The following is an 18,660-nucleotide window of genomic DNA, read 5'->3' on the forward strand; positions in this document are numbered from 1 at the left end:
ACGGCTTCTACACCACGGACATTGGGGTATAGTGCGAACGAAACAACTTGCTCGTCAGCATTGTACTTGGTTTGGAATCGACGCTGCGATTACGAATATGTGTTCTTCTTGCATGGCGTGTGCCGAACAACAATCCGCTCCGCCGCGGAAAGTCTTTGCATGGCCAAAAGCCACTTCCCCTTAGCAACGCTTGCACATTGATTTTGCTGGTCCATTCTGGAATGATCGATGGTTGGTTCTGGTCGATTCCTTCAGTAATTTTCCTTTTGTTGTCCGGATGTCTTCCACGACGTCCTCCGCCACCATCCAAGCGTTGTCTGCTATCTTTTGCATTGAAGGTCTTCCGCAGACTATTGTTTCCGACAATGGTCCACAATTCATGTCAGCAGAATTTCAGTCATTCTGCCAGGCCAATGGTATTCAACATCTGACATCCGCGCCGTTTTCGCCTCAGTCAAACGGTGCCGCTGAACGATTGGTCCGGACTTTCAAGTCACAGATGTTGAAATTGAAAGAGTCGCATTCTCGGGAGGACGCATTGTTGCTCTTTTTGTCTTCGTATCGCTCTCAGCCCCGAGATGGTCGCTCGCCGGCTGAGTTGCTCCACGGTCGTCCTCATCGCACCTTGACGTCTTTGCTGCATCCGCCGCATCAGGTTCCTGTGCAGCGGCAGACTCCTGCTTTTGCTCCAGGCGACGTTGTATTTTATCGCCACTATCGAGGTTCACGGCGTTGGCTCGCAGGGCGCATTCTTCGCTGCCTCGGCCGCGCGATGTATTTGATTTTGGGGGCCTCTGGTGAGGTGCGTCGGCATCTCAATCAGCTGCGCCTCTGTCGTCGCACGGGTTCTGCCGCTCCCCATGTGCTTTCAGCGACGGTGCCGTCCGGTCGGCGCCCTGGGGACCCATCTACTGGCTCGCCTCATCCCCAGGTGTTACCGACGATGCCTTCCATTTTGCCCCATGGCGACGCGCCGCCGCAGCAGCCGCCGCCGCCGCCGCCGCCGCCTGTTCTCCAGCCGGCGCCGCCCGCATTAGACGCTTCGCTGCAGCCGCCAAGCGCCTCCCAGGGGCACGCGCAGCCGATCGCTTCCCGTGACCAGCCGTCCTCCGCCATGGACCTCTTGCCCGCTCCGGACCACATGACGTCATCGCGCGTCGGGTACCCCGACGCAATGGAGGTCGACCCTTCGGCCCCTCCTGTCTCCTTACGGGCGCATACTCCGCATGTTGACGTGCACCCTGGACTAGGTTTTCAGGCGTTTCCCAGATCCCTTCGGACCGAATGGCCGGGTTCGGGTGGCACAGCCACGCCTGTTGTTAGGCTCCCCACCTCATCGCATACGTCAACATGGGGTCCTCCCCACGGCGGGCGGAAGCCTTATCTCACGACCGTTCGCCGATTTGCGGGGGAGGAATGTGGTGTCACCGCCAGACACCACACTTGCTAGGTGGTAGCTTAAATCGGCCGCGGTCCTTTTAGTACATGTCGGACCCGCGTGTCGCCACTGTGAGATCGCAGACCTAGCGCCACCACAAGGCAGGTCCCGATATACGATAGAGCACTCGCCCCAGTTGTACGGCGACATTGCTAGCGACAATACGGACGAGGCCTTCCTCTCATTTGCCGAGAGACAGTTAGAATAGCCTTCTGCTAAGTCCATGGCTACGACCTAGCAAGGCGCCAATTGTAACAGTGCATGAATCTTAAGAGTCTCATTTGTATAGTCAAGAGAGATGTATCACAAGGTGTCATTAAAGTTAAGTATAAAGCAGCTACGTACTTTTCTTGCTACCATTCAATAGTTATCCTGTTCCAGACATCACGCCCGTCTGCGTTAGATAGCGTGCCTCTCGGCCACCTCAAAATAACACCGTGTCGGCACTTCTGTCGACACATCACCTTTTGTATTTAATTCCGATGCAATTTCTGTGTTTCATCGTCAATACGACGGTCAGAGGGATACAGTAAACCTAAAGTGAAGCATCGGAATCTATAACTAGTGTCACAGGAATGATTCAAATCATAGACAGTAAGAAGAGTCAGTCTTCTTGTACTTAAGTCGGCATTGTGCCTTTTGTATTTAATTACGATGCAATTTCTGTGTTTCATCGTCAATAAGTAGGTCAGCTGGATACAGTAAACCCTTAAGTGAAGCATCGGAATCTATAACTAGTGTCACAGGAATGGTTCAAAACATAGACAAGAAGTATAGCCAGTCATCTTGTACTTGAGTCGGCATTGTGACATTTGTATTTAATTCCGATCCCCATTTTTGTGTTTCATCGTCAATACGACGGTCAGAGGGATGCAGTAAACCTGAAGTGAAGCATCGGAATCTAAACCGGTCGCACAGGAATGGTTCAATACATAGACAGTAAGAAGAGCCAGTCTTCTTGTACTTGAGTCGGCATTGTGCCTTTTGTATTGAATTCCGATGCAATTTCTGTGTTTCATCGTCAATACGACGGTCAGAGGGATACAGTAAACCTGAAGTGAAGCATCGGAATCTATAACTAGTGTCACAGGAATGGTTCAAAACATAGACAGTAAAAAGAGTCAATCTTCTTGAACTTGAGTCGGCATTGTGCCTTTTGTATTTAATTCCGATAGAATTTCTGTGTTTCATCGTCAATAAGGCCAGAGGGATACAGTAAAACTGAAGTGAAGCATCGGAATCTATAACTAGTCTCACAGGAATGGTTCAAAACATAGACAGTAAGAAGAGTCAATCTTCTTGTACCTGAGTCGTCATTGTGTCTTTTGCATTTAATTCCGATGCAATTTCTGTGTTTCATCGTCAAAAAGAAGGTCAGAGGGATACAGTAAACCTGAAGTGAAGCATCGGAATCTATAACTATTGTCACAGGAATGGTTCAAAACATAGACAGTAAGAAGAGCCAGTCTTCTTGTACTTGAGTCGGCATTGTGCCACTTGTATTAAATTCCGATGCAATTTCTGTGTTTCATCGTCAATACGTAGGTCAGAGGGATACAGTTAACCTGAAGTGAAGCATCGGAATCTATAACTAGTGTCACAGGAATGGTTCAAAACATAGACAGTAAGAAGAGTCAGTCTTCATGTACTTAAGTCGGCATTGTGCCTTTTGTATTTAATTACGATGCAATTTCTGTGTTTCATCGTCAATAAGTAGGTCAGCTGGATACAGTAAACCCTTAAGTGAAGCATCGGAATCTATAACTAGTGTCACAGGAATGGTTCAAAACATAGACAAGAAGTATAGCCAGTCATCTTGTACTTGAGTCGGCATTGTGACATTTGTATTTAATTCCGATCCCCATTTTTGTGTTTCATCGTCAATACGACGGTCAGAGGGATGCAGTAAACCTGAAGTGAAGCATCGGAATCTAAACCGGTCGCACAGGAATGGTTCAATACATAGACAGTAAGAAGAGCCAGTCTTCTTGTACTTGAGTCGGCATTGTGCCTTTTGTATTGAATTCCGATGCAATTTCTGTGTTTCATCGTCAATACGACGGTCAGAGGGATACAGTAAACCTGAAGTGAAGCATCGGAATCTATAACTAGTGTCACAGGAATGGTTCAAAACATAGACAGTAAAAAGAGTCAATCTTCTTGAACTTGAGTCGGCATTGAGCCTTTTGTATTTAATTCCGATAGAATTTCTGTGTTTCATCGTCAATAAGGCCAGAGGGATACAGTAAAACTGAAGTGAAGCATCGGAATCTATAACTAGTCTCACAGGAATGGTTCAAAACATAGACAGTAAGAAGAGTCAATCTTCTTGTACCTGAGTCGTCATTGTGTCTTTTGCATTTAATTCCGATGCAATTTCTGTGTTTCATCGTCAATAAGAAGGTCAGAGGGATACAGTAAACCTGAAGTGAAGCATCGGAATCTATAACTATTGTCACAGGAATGGTTCAAATCATAGACAGTAAGAAGAGCCAGTCTTCTTGTACTTGAGTCGGCATTGTGCCACTTGTATTAAATTCCGATGCAATTTCTGTGTTTCATCGTCAATACGTAGGTCAGAGGGATACAGTTAACCTGAAGTGAAGCATCGGAATCTATAACTAGTGTCACAGGAATGGTTCAAAACATAGACAGTAAGAAGAGTCAGTCTTCATGTACTTAAGTCGGCATTGTGCCTTTTGTATTTAATTCCGACTCCATATCTTTGTTTCTTCGCCAATAAGAAGGTCAGAGGGATACAGTAAACCTGAAGTGAAGCATCAGAATCTACAACTAGTGTCTCAGAAATGGTTCAAAGCATAGACAGTAAGAAGAGCCAGTCTTCTTGTACTTGAGTCGGCATTGAGCCTTTTGTATTTAATTCCGATGGAATTTACGTGTTCCATCGTCAATAAGATGGTCAGAGGGATACAGTAAACGTGAAGTGAAGCATCGGAATCTATAACTAGAGTCACAGGAATGGTTAAAAACATAGACAGTAAGAAGAGTCAGTTTTCCTGTACTTTAGTCGGCATTGTGCCTTTTTCTATTTAATTCCGATGCAATTTCTGTGTTTCGGCGTCAATAAGGAGGTCCAAAGGGTACAGTAAACCTGAAGTGAAGCATCGGAATCAAAAACCAGTCTCACAGGAAAGGTTCAAAACATAGACAGTAAGAAGGCCAGTCTTCTTAAACTTGAGTCGGCATTGTGCCTTTTGTATTTAATTCCGATGCAATTTCTGTGTTTCATCGTCAATAAGAAGGTCAGAGGGATACAGTAAACCTGAAGTGAAGCATCGGAATCTATCACTAGTGTCACAGGAATGGTTCAAATCATAGACAGTAAGAAGAGTCAGTATTCTTGTACTTAAGTCGGCATTGTGCCTTTTGTATTCCATTCCGATGCACTCTCTGTGTTTCATCGTCAATAAGGAGGTCAGAGGGATACAGTAAGCCCAAAGTGAAGCATCGGAATCTATAACTAGTGTCACAAGAATGGTTCAAACATAGCCAGTAAGAAGAGATAGTCTTCATGTACTTAAGTCGGCATTGTGTATTTTGTATTTAATTCCGATGCAATATCTGTGTTTCTTCGTTAATACGAAGGTCAGAGGGATACAGTAAACCTGAAGTGAAGCATCGGAATCTATAACTAGTGTCACAGAAATGGTTCAAAACATAGACAGTAAGAAGAGATAGTCTTCTTGTACTTGAGTCGGCATTGTGCCATTTGTATTAAATTCCGATGCAATTTCTGCTTTTCATCGTCAATACGTAGGTCAGAGTGATACAGTTAACCTGAAGTGAAGCATCGGAATCTATAACTAGTGTCACAGGAATGGTTCAAAACATAGACAGTAAGAAGAGTCAGTCTTCATGTACTCAAGTCGGCATTGTGCCTTTTGTATTTAATTCCGACTCCATATCTGTGTTTCTTCGCCAATAAGAAGGTCAGAGGGATACAGTAAACCTGAAGTGAAGCATCGGAATCTATAACTAGTGTCACAGGAATGGCTCAAAACATAGACAGTAAGAAGAGTCAGTCTTCTTGTACTTAGCCGGCATTGTGCCATTTGTATTTAATTCCGATGCAATTTACGTGTTTCATCGTCAATAAGAAGGTCAGAGGGATACAGTAAACCTGAAGTGAAGCATCGGAATCTATAACTAGTGTCACAGGAATGGTTCAAAACATAGACAGTAAGAAGAGTCAGTTTTCTTGTACTTAAGTCGGCATTGTGCCTATTGTAATTAATTCCGATGCAATTTCTGTGTTTCATCGTCAATAAGAGGATCACAGGGATACAGTAAACCTGAAGTGAAGCATAGGAATCTATAACTAGTGTCACAGGAATGGTTCAACTCATAAACAGTAAGTAGAGTCAGTTTTCTTGTACTTAAGTCGGCATTGTGCCTTTTGTATTTAATTCCGATGCAATTTCTGTGTTTCATTGTCAATAAGAAGGTCAGAGGGATACAGTAAACCTGAAGTGAAGCATCGGAATCTATAACTAGTGTCACAGGAATGCTTCAAAACATAGAGAGTAGGAAGAGTCAGTCTTCTTGTACTTAAGTCGGCATTGTGCCTTTTGTATTTAATTCCGATGCAATTTCTGTGTTTCGGCGTCAATAAGAAGGTCCAAAGGGTACAGTAAACCTGAAGTGAAGCATCGGAATCTAAAACCAGTCTCACAGGAAAGGTTCAAAACATAGACAGTAAGAAGAGCTAGTCTCCTTAAACTTGAGTCGGCATTGTGCCTTTTGTATTTAATTCCGATGCAATTTCTGTGTTTCATCGTCAATAAGAAGGTCAGAGGGATGCAGTAAACCTGAAGTGAAGCATCGGAATCCATAACTAGTGTCACAGGAATGGTTCAAAGCATAGATATTCAGATGGGTCTGTTTTCTTGTACTTTAATCGGCATTGTGCCTTTTCTATTTAATTCCGATGCAATTTCTGTGTTTCGTCGTGAATAAGAAGGTCCAAGGGATACAGTAAACCTGAAGGGAAGCATCGGAATCTAAAACCTGTCTCACAGGAAAGGTTCAAAACATAGACAGAAAGAAGAGCCAGTCTTCTTAAACTTGAGTCGGCATTGTGCCTTTTGTATTTCACTCCGATGCACTTTCTGTGTTTCATCGTCAATAAGGAGGTAAGAGGAATACAGTAAACGTGAAGTGAAGCATCGGAATCTATAACTAGAGTCACAGGAATGGTTCAAAACATAGACAGTAAGAAGAGTCAGTTTTCTTGTACTTTAGTCGGCATTGTGCGTTTTCTATTTAATTCCGATGCAATTTCTGTGTTTCGGCGTCAATAAGAAGGTCCAAAGGGTACAGTAAACCTGAAGTGAAGCATCGGAATCAAAAACCAGTCTCACAAGAAAGGTTCAAAGCATAGACAGTAAGAAGAGCCAGTCTTCTTGTACTTGAGTCGGCATTGTGCCTTTTGTATTAAATTCCGATGCAATTTCTGTGTTTCATCGTCAATAAGAAGGTCAGAGGGATACAGTAAACCTGAAGTGAAGCATCGGAATCTAGAACTAGTGTCACAGGAATGGCACAAAACATAGGCAGTAAGAAGAGTCAGTCTTCTTGTACTTAAAACGGCATTGTAACTTTTGTATTTAATTCCGATGCAATTTACGTGTTTCATCGTCAATAAGAAGGTCAGAGGGATACAGTAAACCTGAAGTGAAGCATCGGAATCTATAACTAGTGTCACAGGAAGGGTTCAAAACATAGACAGTAAGAAGAGTCAGTTTTCTTGTACTTAAGTCGGCATTGTGCCATTTGTATTTAATTCCGATGCCATTTCTGTGTTTCATCGTTAATAAGAGTGTCACAGGGATACAGTAAACCAGAAGTGAACCATCGGAATCTATAACTAGTGTCACAGGAATGGTTCAAAACATAGACAGTAAGATGTGTCAGTCTTCTTGTACTTAATTCGGCATTGCGACTTTTCTATTTATTTCCGATGCAATTTCTGTGTTTCGGCGTCAATAAGAAGGTCCAAAGGGTACAGTAATCCTGAAGTGAAGCATCGGAATCTAAAACCAGTCTCACAGGGAAGGTTCAAACATAGAAAGTAAGAAGAGCCAGTCTTCTTAAACTTGAGTCGGCATTGTGCCTTTTGTATCTAATTCCGATGCAATATCTGTGTTACATCGTCAATAAGAAGGTCAGAGGGATACAGTAAACCTGAAGTGAAGCATCGGAATCTATCACAGGAATGGTTCAAAACATAGACAGTATGAAAAGTCAGTTTTCTTGTACTTAAGTCGGCATTGTGCCTTTTGTATTTCATTCCGATGCACTTTCTGTGTTTCATCGTCAATAAGGAGGTCAGAGGGATACAGTAAGCCCGAAGTGAAGCATCGGAATCTATAACTAGTGTCACAAGAATGGTTCAAACATAGCCAGTAAGAAGAGTCAGTCTTCTTGTACTTAAGTCGGCATTGTGCATTTTGTATTTAATTCGGATGCAATATCTGTGTTTCTTCGTCAATACGAAGGTCAGAGGGATACAGTAAACCTGAAGTGAAGCATCGGAATCTATAACTAGTGTCACAGAAATGGTTCAAAACATAGACAGGAAGAAGAGCCAGTCTTCATGTACTTGAGTCGGCATTGTGCCTTTTGTATCAAATTCCGATGCAATTTCTGTGTTTCATCGTCAATAAGAAGGTCAGAGGGATACAGTAAACCTGAAGTGAAGCATCGGAACCTATAACTAGGGTCACAGGAATGGCTCAAAACATAGGCAGTAAGAAGAGTCAGTCTTCTTGTACTTAAGCCGGCATTGTACCTTTTGTATTTAATTCCGATGCTATTTACGTGTTTCATTGTCAATAACAAGGTCAGAGTTATACAGTAAACCTGAAGTGAAGCATCGGAATCTTTAACTAGTGTCACAGGAATGGTTCAAATCAAAGACAGTAAGAACAGTCATACTTCTTGTACTTAAGTCGGCATTGTGCCTTTTGTATTTAATTCCGATGCAATTTCTGTGTTTCATCGACAATACGACGGTCAGAGGGATAGAGTAAACCTGAAGTGGAGCATCGGAATCTGTAACTAGTGTCACGGGAATGGTTCAAAACATAGACAGTGAGAAGAGTCAGTCTTCTTGTACTTTAGTCGGCATTGTGCCTTTTCAATTAAATTCCGATGCAATCTCTGTGTTTCGTCGTCAATAAGAAGGTCAGCTGTATACAGTAAACCTGAAGTGAAGCATTGGAATCTAAAACTAGGGTCACAGGAATGGTTCAAAACATAGACAGGAAGTATAGCCAGTCTTCTTGTACATGAGTCGGCATTGTGACTTTTGTATTTAATTCCGATGCAATTTCCTTGTTTCATCGACAATACAACGGTCAGAAGGATACAGTAAACCTGAAGTGGAGCATCGGAATCTAAAACTAGGGTCACAGGAATGGTTCAAAACATAGACAGGAAGTATAGCCAGTCTTCTTGTACATGAGTCGGCATTGTGACTTTTGTATTTAATTCCGATGCAATTTCTATGTTTCACCGTCAATACAACGGTCAGAGCGATACAGTAAACCTGAAGTGAAGCATCGGAATCGATAACCAGTGTCACAGGAAAGGTTCAAAACATAGACAGTAAGAAGAGTCAGTCTTCTAGTACCTAAGTCGGCATTGTGCCTTTTGTATTTAATTCTGATGTAATTTCTGTGTTTGATCGTCAATGAGAAGTTCAGAGGGATACAGTAAACTTGAAGTGATGCATCGGAATCTATATCTACTGTCACAGGAATGGTTCCAAACATACACAGTAAGAAGAGTAAGTCTTCTTGTACTTAAGTCGGCATTGTGCCTTTTGTATTTAATTCCGATGCAATTTCTGTGTTTCTTCGTCAATAAGAAGGTCAACTGGATACAGTAAACCTGAAGTGAAGCTTCGGAATCTCTCACAGGAATGGTTGAAAACATAGACAGTATGAAAAGTCAGTTTTCTTGTACTTAAGTCGGCATTGTGCCTTTTGTATTTCATTCCGATGCACTTTCTGTGTTTCATCGTCAATAAGGTGGTCAGAGGGATACAGTAAGCCCGAAGTGAAGCATCGGAATCTATAACTAGTGTCACAAGAATGGTTCAAACATAGCCAGTAAGAAAACTCAGTCTTCTTGTACTTATGTCGGCATTGTGCATTTTGTATTTAAATCGGATGCAATATCTGTGTTTCTTCGTCAATACGAAGGTCAGAAGGATACAGTAAACCTGAAGTGAAGCATCGGAATCTATAACTAGTGTCACAGAAATGGTTCAAAACATAGACAGGAAGAAGAGCGAGTCTTCATGTACTTGAGTCGGCATTGTGCCATTTGTATTAAATTCCGATGCAATTTCTGTGTTTCATCGTCAATAAGAAGGTCAGAGGGATACAGTAAACCTGAAGTGAAGCATCGGAACCTATAACTAGTGTCACAGGAATGGCTCAAAACATAGACAGTAAGAAGAGTCAGTCTTCTTGTACTTAAGCCGGCATTGTACCTTTTGTATTTAATTCCGATGCTATTTACGTGTTTCATTGTCAATAAGAAGGTCAGAGTTATACAGTAAACCTGAAGTGAAGCATCGGAATCTATAACTAGTGTCACAGGAATGGTTCAAATCATAGACAGTAAGAACAGTCATACTTCTTGTACTTAAGTCGGCATTGTGCCTTTTGTATTTAATTCCGATGCAATATCTGTGTTTCATCGACAATACGACGGTCAGAGGGATACAGTAAACCTGAAGTGGAGCATCGGAATCTATAACTAGTGTCACGGGAATGGTTCAAAACATAGACAGTAAGAAGAGTCAGTCTTCTTGTACTTTAGTCGGCACTGTGCCTTTTCAATTAAATTCCGATGCAATCTCTGTGTTTCATCGTCAATAAGAAGGTCAGCTGTATACAGTAAACCTGAAGTGAAGCATTGGAATCTAAAACTAGGGTCACAGGAATGGTTCAAAACATAGACAGGAAGTATAGCCAGTCTTCTTGTACATGAGTCGGCATTGTGACTTTTGTATCTAATTCCGATGCAATTTCCATGTTTCACCGTCAATACGACGGTCAGAGGGATACAGTAAACCTGAAGTGAAGCATCGGAATCGATAACTAGTGTCACAGGAAAGGTTCAAAACATAGACAGTAAGAAGAGTCAGTCTTCTAGTACCTAAGTCGGCATTGTGCCTTTTGTATTTAATTCTGATGTAATTTCTGTGTTTGATCGTCAATGAGAAGTTCAGAGGGATACAGTAAACCTGAAGTGATGCATCGGAATCTATATCTATGGTCACAGGAATGGTTCAAAACATACACAGTAAGAAGAGTAAGTCTTCTTGTACTTAAGTCGGCATTGTGCCTTTTGTATTTAATTCCGATGCAATTTCTGTGTTTCTTCGTCAATAAGAAGGTCAACTGGATACAGTAAACCTGAAGTGAAGCTTCGTAATCCATAACTAGTGTCACAGGAATGGTTCAAAACATAGACAGGAAGAGAGCCAATCTTCCTGTACTTGAGTCGGCATTGTGCCTTTTGTATTTAATTCCGATGCAATTTCAGTGTTTCATCGTCAATACGACGGTCAGAGGGATACAGTAAACCTGAAGTGAAGCATCGGAAACTATAACTAGTGTCACAGGAATGGTTCAAAACATAGGCAGTAAGAAGAGTCAGTTTTCTTGTACTTAAGTCGGCATTGTGCCATTTGTATTTAATTCCGATGCAATTTCTGTGTTTCATCGTCAATATGAGGGTCAGAGGGATACAGTAAACTTGAAGTGAAGCATCGGAATCTATCACTAGTGTCACAGGAATGGTTCAAAACATAGACAGTAAGCAGAGTCAGTTTTCTTGTTCTATAGTCGGAATTGTGCCTTTTGTAGTTAATTCCGATGCAATTTCTGTGTTTCGTCGTCAATAAGGAGTCAGAGGGATACAGTAAGCCCGAAGTGAAGCATCGGAATCTATAACTAGTGTCACAGGAATGGTTCAAACATAGCCAGTAAGAAGAGTCAGTTTTCTTGTACTTAAGTCGGCATTGTGCATTTTGTATTTAATTCCGATGCATTTTCTGTGTTTCATCGTCAATAAGAAGGTCAGAGGGATACAGTAAACCTGAAGTGATGCATCGGAATCTGTAACTAATGTCACAGGAAGGGTTCAAAAAATAGATATTAAGAAGAGTCTGTTTTCTTGTACTTAAGTCTGCATTGTGCATTTTTTATTTATTTCCGATGCAATTTCTGTGTTTCGTCGTCAATAAGAAGGTGCAAGGGATACAGTAATCCTGAAGGGAAACATCGGAATCTTAAACCAGTCTCACAGGAAAGGTTCAAAACATAGACAGTAAGAAGAGCTATTCTTCTTCTACTTGAGTCGGCATTGTGCCTTTTGTATTTAATTCCGATGCAATTACTGTGTTTCATCGTCTAAACGACAGTCAGAGGGATACAGTAATCCTGAAGTGAAGCATCGGAATCTATAACTAGTGTCACAGGAATGATTCAAAACATAGACTGGAAGTATAGCCAGTCTTCTTGTACCTGAGTCGGCACTGTGACTTTTGTATTTAATTCCGATGCAATATCTGTGTTTCATCGTCAATACGACGGTCAGAGGGATACAGTAAACCTGAAGAGAAGCATCGGAATCTATAACTAGTGTCACAGGAATGGTTCAAAACATAGACAGTAAGAAGAGTCAGTCTTTTAGTACCTAAGTCCGCATTGTGCCTTTTGTATTTAATTCCGATGCAATTTCTGTGATTCATCGTCAATAAGAAGGTCAGCTGGATACAGTAAACCTGAAGTGAAGCATTGGAATCTATAACTAGGGTCACAGGAATAGTTCAAAACATTGACAGGAAGTATAGCTAGTCTTCTTGTACTTGAGTCGGCATTGTGACTTTTGTATTTAATTACGATGCAATTTCAATGTTTCATCGTCAATACGACGGTCAGAGGGATACAGTAAACCTTAAGTGAAGCATCGTAATCTATAACTAGTGTCACAGGAATGGTTCAAAACGTAGACAGTGAGAAGAGTCAGTTTTCTAGTACCTAAGTCGGCATTGTGCCTTTTGAATATAATTCCGATTCATTTTCTGTGTTTCGTCGTCAACAAGAAGGTCAGAATGATACAGAAAACCTGAAGTGATGCATCGGAATCTATAACTAGTGTCACAGGAATGGTTCAAAACATAGATATTAAGAAGAGTCTGTTTTCTTGTACTTAAGTCGGTATTGTGTTTTTTCTATTTAATTCCGTTGCAATTTCTGTGTTTCGTCGTCAATAAGAAGGTCCAAGGGATACAGTAAACCTGAAGTGAAGCATCGGAACCTAAAACCGGTCTCACAGGAAAGGTTCAAAACATAGACAGTAAGAAGAGCCAGTCTTCTTGTACTAGAGTCGGCATTGTGCCTTTTGTATTTAATTCCGGTGCAAATTCTGTGTTTCATCGTCAATACGACGGTCAGAGGGATACAGTAAACCTGAAGTGAAGCATCGGAAACTATAACTAGTGTCACAGGAATGGTTCTGAACATAGACAGTAAGAAGAGTCAGTTTTCTTGTACTTAAGTCGGCATTGTGCCATTTGTATTTAATTCCGATGCAATTTCTGTGTTTCATCGTCAATATGAGGGTCAGAGGGATACAGTAAACTTGAAGTGAAGCATCGGAATCTATCACTAGTGTCACAGGAATGGTTCAAAACATAGACAGTAAGCAGAGTCAGTTTTCTTGTTCTATAGTCGGAATTGTGCCTTTTGTAGTTAATTCCGATGCAATTTCTGTGTTTCGTCGTCAATAAGGAGTCAGAGGGATACAGTAAACCCGACGTGAAGCATCGGAATCTATAACTAGTGTCACAGGAATGGTTCAAACAAAGCCAGTAAGAAGAGTCAGTTTTCTTGTACTTAAGTCGGCATTGTGCATTTTGTATTTAATTCCGATGCATTTTCTGTGTTTCATCGTCAATAAGAAGGTCAGAGGGATAAAGTAAACCTGAAGTGATGCATCGGAATCTGTAACTAGTGTCACAGTGATGGTTCAAAAAATAGATATTAAGAAGAGTCTATTTTCTTGTACTTAAGTCTGCATTGTGCATTTTTTATTTATTTCCGATGCAATTTCTGTGTTTCGTCGTCAATAAGAAGGTCCAAGGGATACAGTAATCCTGAAGGGAAACATCGGAATCTTAAACCAGTCTCACAGGAAAGGTTCAAGACATAGACAGTAAGAAGAGCCATTCTTTTTCTACTTGAGTCGGCATTGTGCCTTTTGTATTTAATTCCGATGCAATTTCTGTGTTTCATCGTCAATATGAGGGTCAGAGGGATCCAGTAAACCTGAAGTGAAGCATCGGAATCTTTAACTAGTGTCACAGGAATGGTTCAAAACATAGACAGTAAGAAGAGTCAGTCTTTTAGTACCTAAGTCCGCATTGTGCCTTTTGTATTTAATTCCGATGCAATTTCTGTGATTCATCGTCAATAAGAAGGTCAGCTGGATACAGTAAACCTGAAGTGAAGCATTGGAATCTATAACTAGGGTCACAGGAATAGTTCAAAACATTGACAGGAAGTATAGCCAGTCTTCTTGTACTTGAGTCGGCATTGTGACTTTTGTATTTAATTCCGATGCAATTTCAATGTTTCATCGTCAATACGACGGTCAGAGGGAGACAGTAAAGCTGAAGTGGAGCATCGGAATCTATAACTAGCGTCACGGGAGTGGTTCAAAACATAGACAGTAAGAAGAGTCAGTCTTCTTGTACTTGAGTCGGCATTGTGCCTTTTGTATTTAATTCCGATGCATTTTCTAAGTTTCATCGATAATAAGAAGGTCAGAGGGATACAGTAAACCTGAAGTGAAGCATCGGAATCTGTAACTAGTGTCACAGGAATGGTTCAAATCATAGACTGTAAGAAGAATCAGTTTTATTGTACTTAAGTCGGCATTGTGCATCTTCAATTTAGTTCCGATGCAATTTCTGTGTTTCGGCGTCAATAAGGAGTACAGATGGATACAGTAAACCTGAAGAGAACCATCGGGATCTATAATTGGGGCACAAGTATGGTTCAAAGCATAGTCAGGAGGTATAGCCAGTCTTCTTGTACTTGAGTCGGCATTGTGACTTTTGTATACAATTCCGAGGCATTTTCTGTGTTTCGTCGTCAATAAGAAGGTCAGAATGATACAGTAAACCTGAAGTGATGCATCGGAACCTAAAACCGGTCTCACAGGTAAGGTTCAAGACGTAGACAGTAAGAAGAGCCAGTCTTCTTGTACTTGAGTCGGCATTGTGCCTTTTGTATTTAATTCCGATGCAATATCTGTGTTTCATCGTCAATACGACGGTCAGAGGGATACAGTAAACCTGAAGTGGAGCATCGGAAACTATAACTAGTGTCACAGTAATGGTTCAAAACATAGACAGTAAGAAGAGTCAGTTGTCTTGAACTTAAGTCGGCATTCTGCCATTTGTATTTAATTCCGATGCAATTTCTGTGTTTCGTCGTCAATAAGAAGGTCCAAGGGATATAGTAAACCTGAAGTGGAGTTTCGGAATCTATAACTAGTGTCACAGGAAAGGTTCAAATCATAGACAGTAAGAAGAGGCAGTCTGCATGTACTTGAGTCGGCATTGTGCCTTTTGTATTTAATTCCATGCAATTTCTAAGTTTCATCGTCAATAAGAAGGTCAGAGGGATATAGTAAACCTGAAGTGAAGCATCGGAATCTATAACTAGTGTCACAGGAGTCGTTCAAAACATACAGTAAGAAGAGTCAGTTTTCTTGTACTTAATTCGGCATTGTGCCTTTTCTATTTAATTCCGATGCAATTTCTGTGTTTCAGCGTCAATAAGAAGGTCCAAGAGATACAGTAAACCTGAAGTGAAGCATCGGAATCTAAAACTCGTATCACAGGAAAGGTTCAAAACGTAGACAGTAAGAAGAGTCAGCCTTCTTGTACTTGAGTCGGCATTGTGCCTTTTGTATTTACTTCCGATGCAATATCTGTGTTTCATCGTCAATAAGAAGGTCAGAAGAATACAGTAATACTGAAGAGCAGCATCGGAATCTATGACTAGTGTCACAGGAATGGTTCAAAACATAGACAGAGAGAAGAGTCAGTTTTCTTGTACTTAAGTCGGCATTGTGCCTTATCTATATAATTCCGATGCAATTTCTGTGTTTCGTCGTAAATAAGACGGTCCAAGGGATACAGTAAACCTGAAGTGAAGCATCGGAATCTAAAAACGGTCTCACAGGAAACGTTCAAGATATAGACAGTAAGAAGAGCCAGACTTCTTGTACTTGAGACGGCATTGTGCCTTTCGTATTTAATTCCGATGCAATTTCTGTGTATCATCGTCAATAAGAAGGGCAGAGGGATACAGTAAAACTGAAGTGAAGCTCATAATTTATAACTAGTGTCACATAAATGATTCAAAACGTAGGCAGTAAGAAGAGCCAGTCATCTTGTACTTGAGTCGGCATTATGCCTTTTGTATTTTATTCCGATGAAATTTCTGTGTTTGATCGTCAAAAAGAAGGTCAGAGGGATGCAGTAAACCTGAAGTGAAGCATCGGAATCTATAACTAGAGTCACAGGAATGGTTCAAACATAGACAGTAAGAAGTGTCAGTCTTCTTGTACTTAAGTCGGCATTGTGCCTTTTGTATTTAATTTAGATGCAATTTCTGTGTTTCATCGTCAATAAGGAGGTCAGAGAGATACAGTAAACCTGAAGTGAAGCATCGGAATCTAAAACTAGTGTCACAGGAATGGTTCAAACATAGACAGTAGGAAGAGTCAGTCTTCTTGAACTTAAGTCGGCATTGTGCCTTTTGTATTTAATTCCGATGCAATTTCTGTGCTTCATCGTCAATAAGAAGGTCAGCTGAATACAGTAAACCTGAAGTGAAGCATCGTAATCTATAACTAGTGGCACAGTAATGGTTCAAATCATAGACAGTAAGTAGAGCTAGTCTTCTTGTACTTGTGTCGGCATTGTGCCTTTTGTATTTAATTCCGATGAATTTTCTGTGTTTGATCGTCAGTAAGAAGGTCAGAGGGATGCAGTAAACCTGAAGTGAAGCATCGGAATCTATAACTAGAGTCACAGGAATGGTTCAAACCATAGACAGTAAGAAGAGTCAGTCAACTTGTACTTAAGTCGGCATTGTGCCTTTTGTATTTAATGCAGATGCAATTTCTGTGTTTCATCGTCGATGAGAAGGTCAGTGGGATACAGTACAACTGAAATGAAGCATCGGAATCTACAACTAGTGTCACAGGAAATGTTCAAATCATAGAGAGTAGGAAGAGTCAGTCTTCTTGAACTTAAGTCGGCATTGTGCCTTTTGTATTTAATTCCGATGCAATTTCTGTGTTTCATCGTCAATAAGAAGGTCAGAGGAATACAGTGAAACTGAAGTGAAGCATCGGAATCTATAACTAGTGTCACAGGAATATTTCAAAACATAGACTGGAAGAAGAGTCAGTCTTCTTGTACTTATGTCGGCATTGTGCCATTTGTAGTTAATTCCGATGCAGTTTTTGTGCTTCATCGCCAATAAGAAGGTCAGCTGGATACAGTAAACCTGAAGTGAAGCATCGTAATCTATAACTAGTGTCACAGGAATGGTTCAAATCATAGACAGTGAGAAGAGCTAGTCTTCTTGTACTTGAGTCGGCATTGTGCCTTTTGTATTTAATTCCGATGAATTTTCTGTGTTTGATCGTCAGTAAGAAGGTCAGAGGGATACAGTAAACCTGAAGTGAAGCATCGGAATCTGTAACTAGTGTCACAGGAATGGTTCAAACCATAGACAGTAAGAAGAGTCAGTCTACTTGTACTTAAGTCGGCATTGTGCCTTTCGTATTTAATGAAGATGCAATTTCTGTGTTTCATCGTCGATAAGGAGGTAAGAGGGTTACAGTAAACCTGAAGTGAAGTATCGGAATCTATAAGGAGGGTCACAGGAATGGTTCAAAACATAGACAGTAAGGAGAGTTAGGCTTCTTGTACTTAAGTTGGCATTGTGCCTTTTGTATATAATTCCGATGCAATTTCTGTGTTTCATCGTCTATAAGAAGGGCAGAGGGATACAGGAAACCTGAAGTGAAGCATCGGAATCTATAACTAGTGTCACAGGAATCGTTCAAATCATAGACAGTAAGAAGAGTCAGTTTTCTTGTACTTAAGTCGGCATTGTGCCTTCTGTATATAATTCCGAAGCAATTTCTGTGTTTCATCGTCAATAAGAAGGTCAGCTGGATACAGTAAACCTGAAGTGAAGCATCGGAATCTATTACTAGTGTCACAGGAATAGTTCAAACATAGACAGTATGAGGAGTCAGTTTTCTTGTACTTAAGTCGGCATTGTGCCTATTTTATTTAATTCCGATGCAATTTCTGTGTGTCGGCGTCAACAAGAAGGTCCAAGGGATACAGTAAACCTGAAGTGAAGCATCGGAATCTAAAAACGGTTTCACAGGAAATGTTCAAAACATAGACAGTAAGAAGAGCCAAACTTCTTGTACTTGAGTCGGCATTGTGCCTTTTATATTTAATTCCGATGCAATTTCTGTGTTTCATCGTCAAATAGACGGTCAGAGGGATACAGTAAACCTGAAGTGGAGCATCGGAATCTATAACTAGTGTCACAGGAATGGTTCAAAGCATAGGCAGTAAGAAGGGTCTGTTTTCTTATACTTAACTCGGCATTGTGCCTTTTGTATTTTATTCCGATGCATATTCGGTGTTTTATCGTCAATAAGAAGGTCAGAGGGATACAGTAAACCTGAAGTGATGCATCGGAATCTATAACTACTGTCACAGGAATGGTTCAAAACATAGATAGTAAGAAGAGTCGGTTTTCTTGTACTTAAGTCGGCATTGTGCTTTTTCTATTTAATTTCGTTGCAATTTCTGTGTTTCGTCGTCAATAAGAAGGTCCAAGGGATACAGTAAACCTGAAGTGAAGCATCGGAATCCTAAACTGCTCTCACAGGTGAGGCTCAAAACATAGACAGTAAGAAGAACCGGTCTTCTTGTACTTGAGTCGGCATTGGTCCTTTTGTATTTAATTCCGATGTAATTTCTGTGTTTCGTCGTCAATAAGAAGGTCCAAGGGATACAGTAAATCTGAAGTGAAGCATCGGAATCAATAACTAGTGTCACAGGAATG

Source organism: Schistocerca americana, chromosome 3 (genome assembly GCF_021461395.2).
Source record: "Schistocerca americana isolate TAMUIC-IGC-003095 chromosome 3, iqSchAmer2.1, whole genome shotgun sequence".
Lineage (NCBI taxonomy): Eukaryota > Metazoa > Arthropoda > Insecta > Orthoptera > Acrididae > Schistocerca > Schistocerca americana.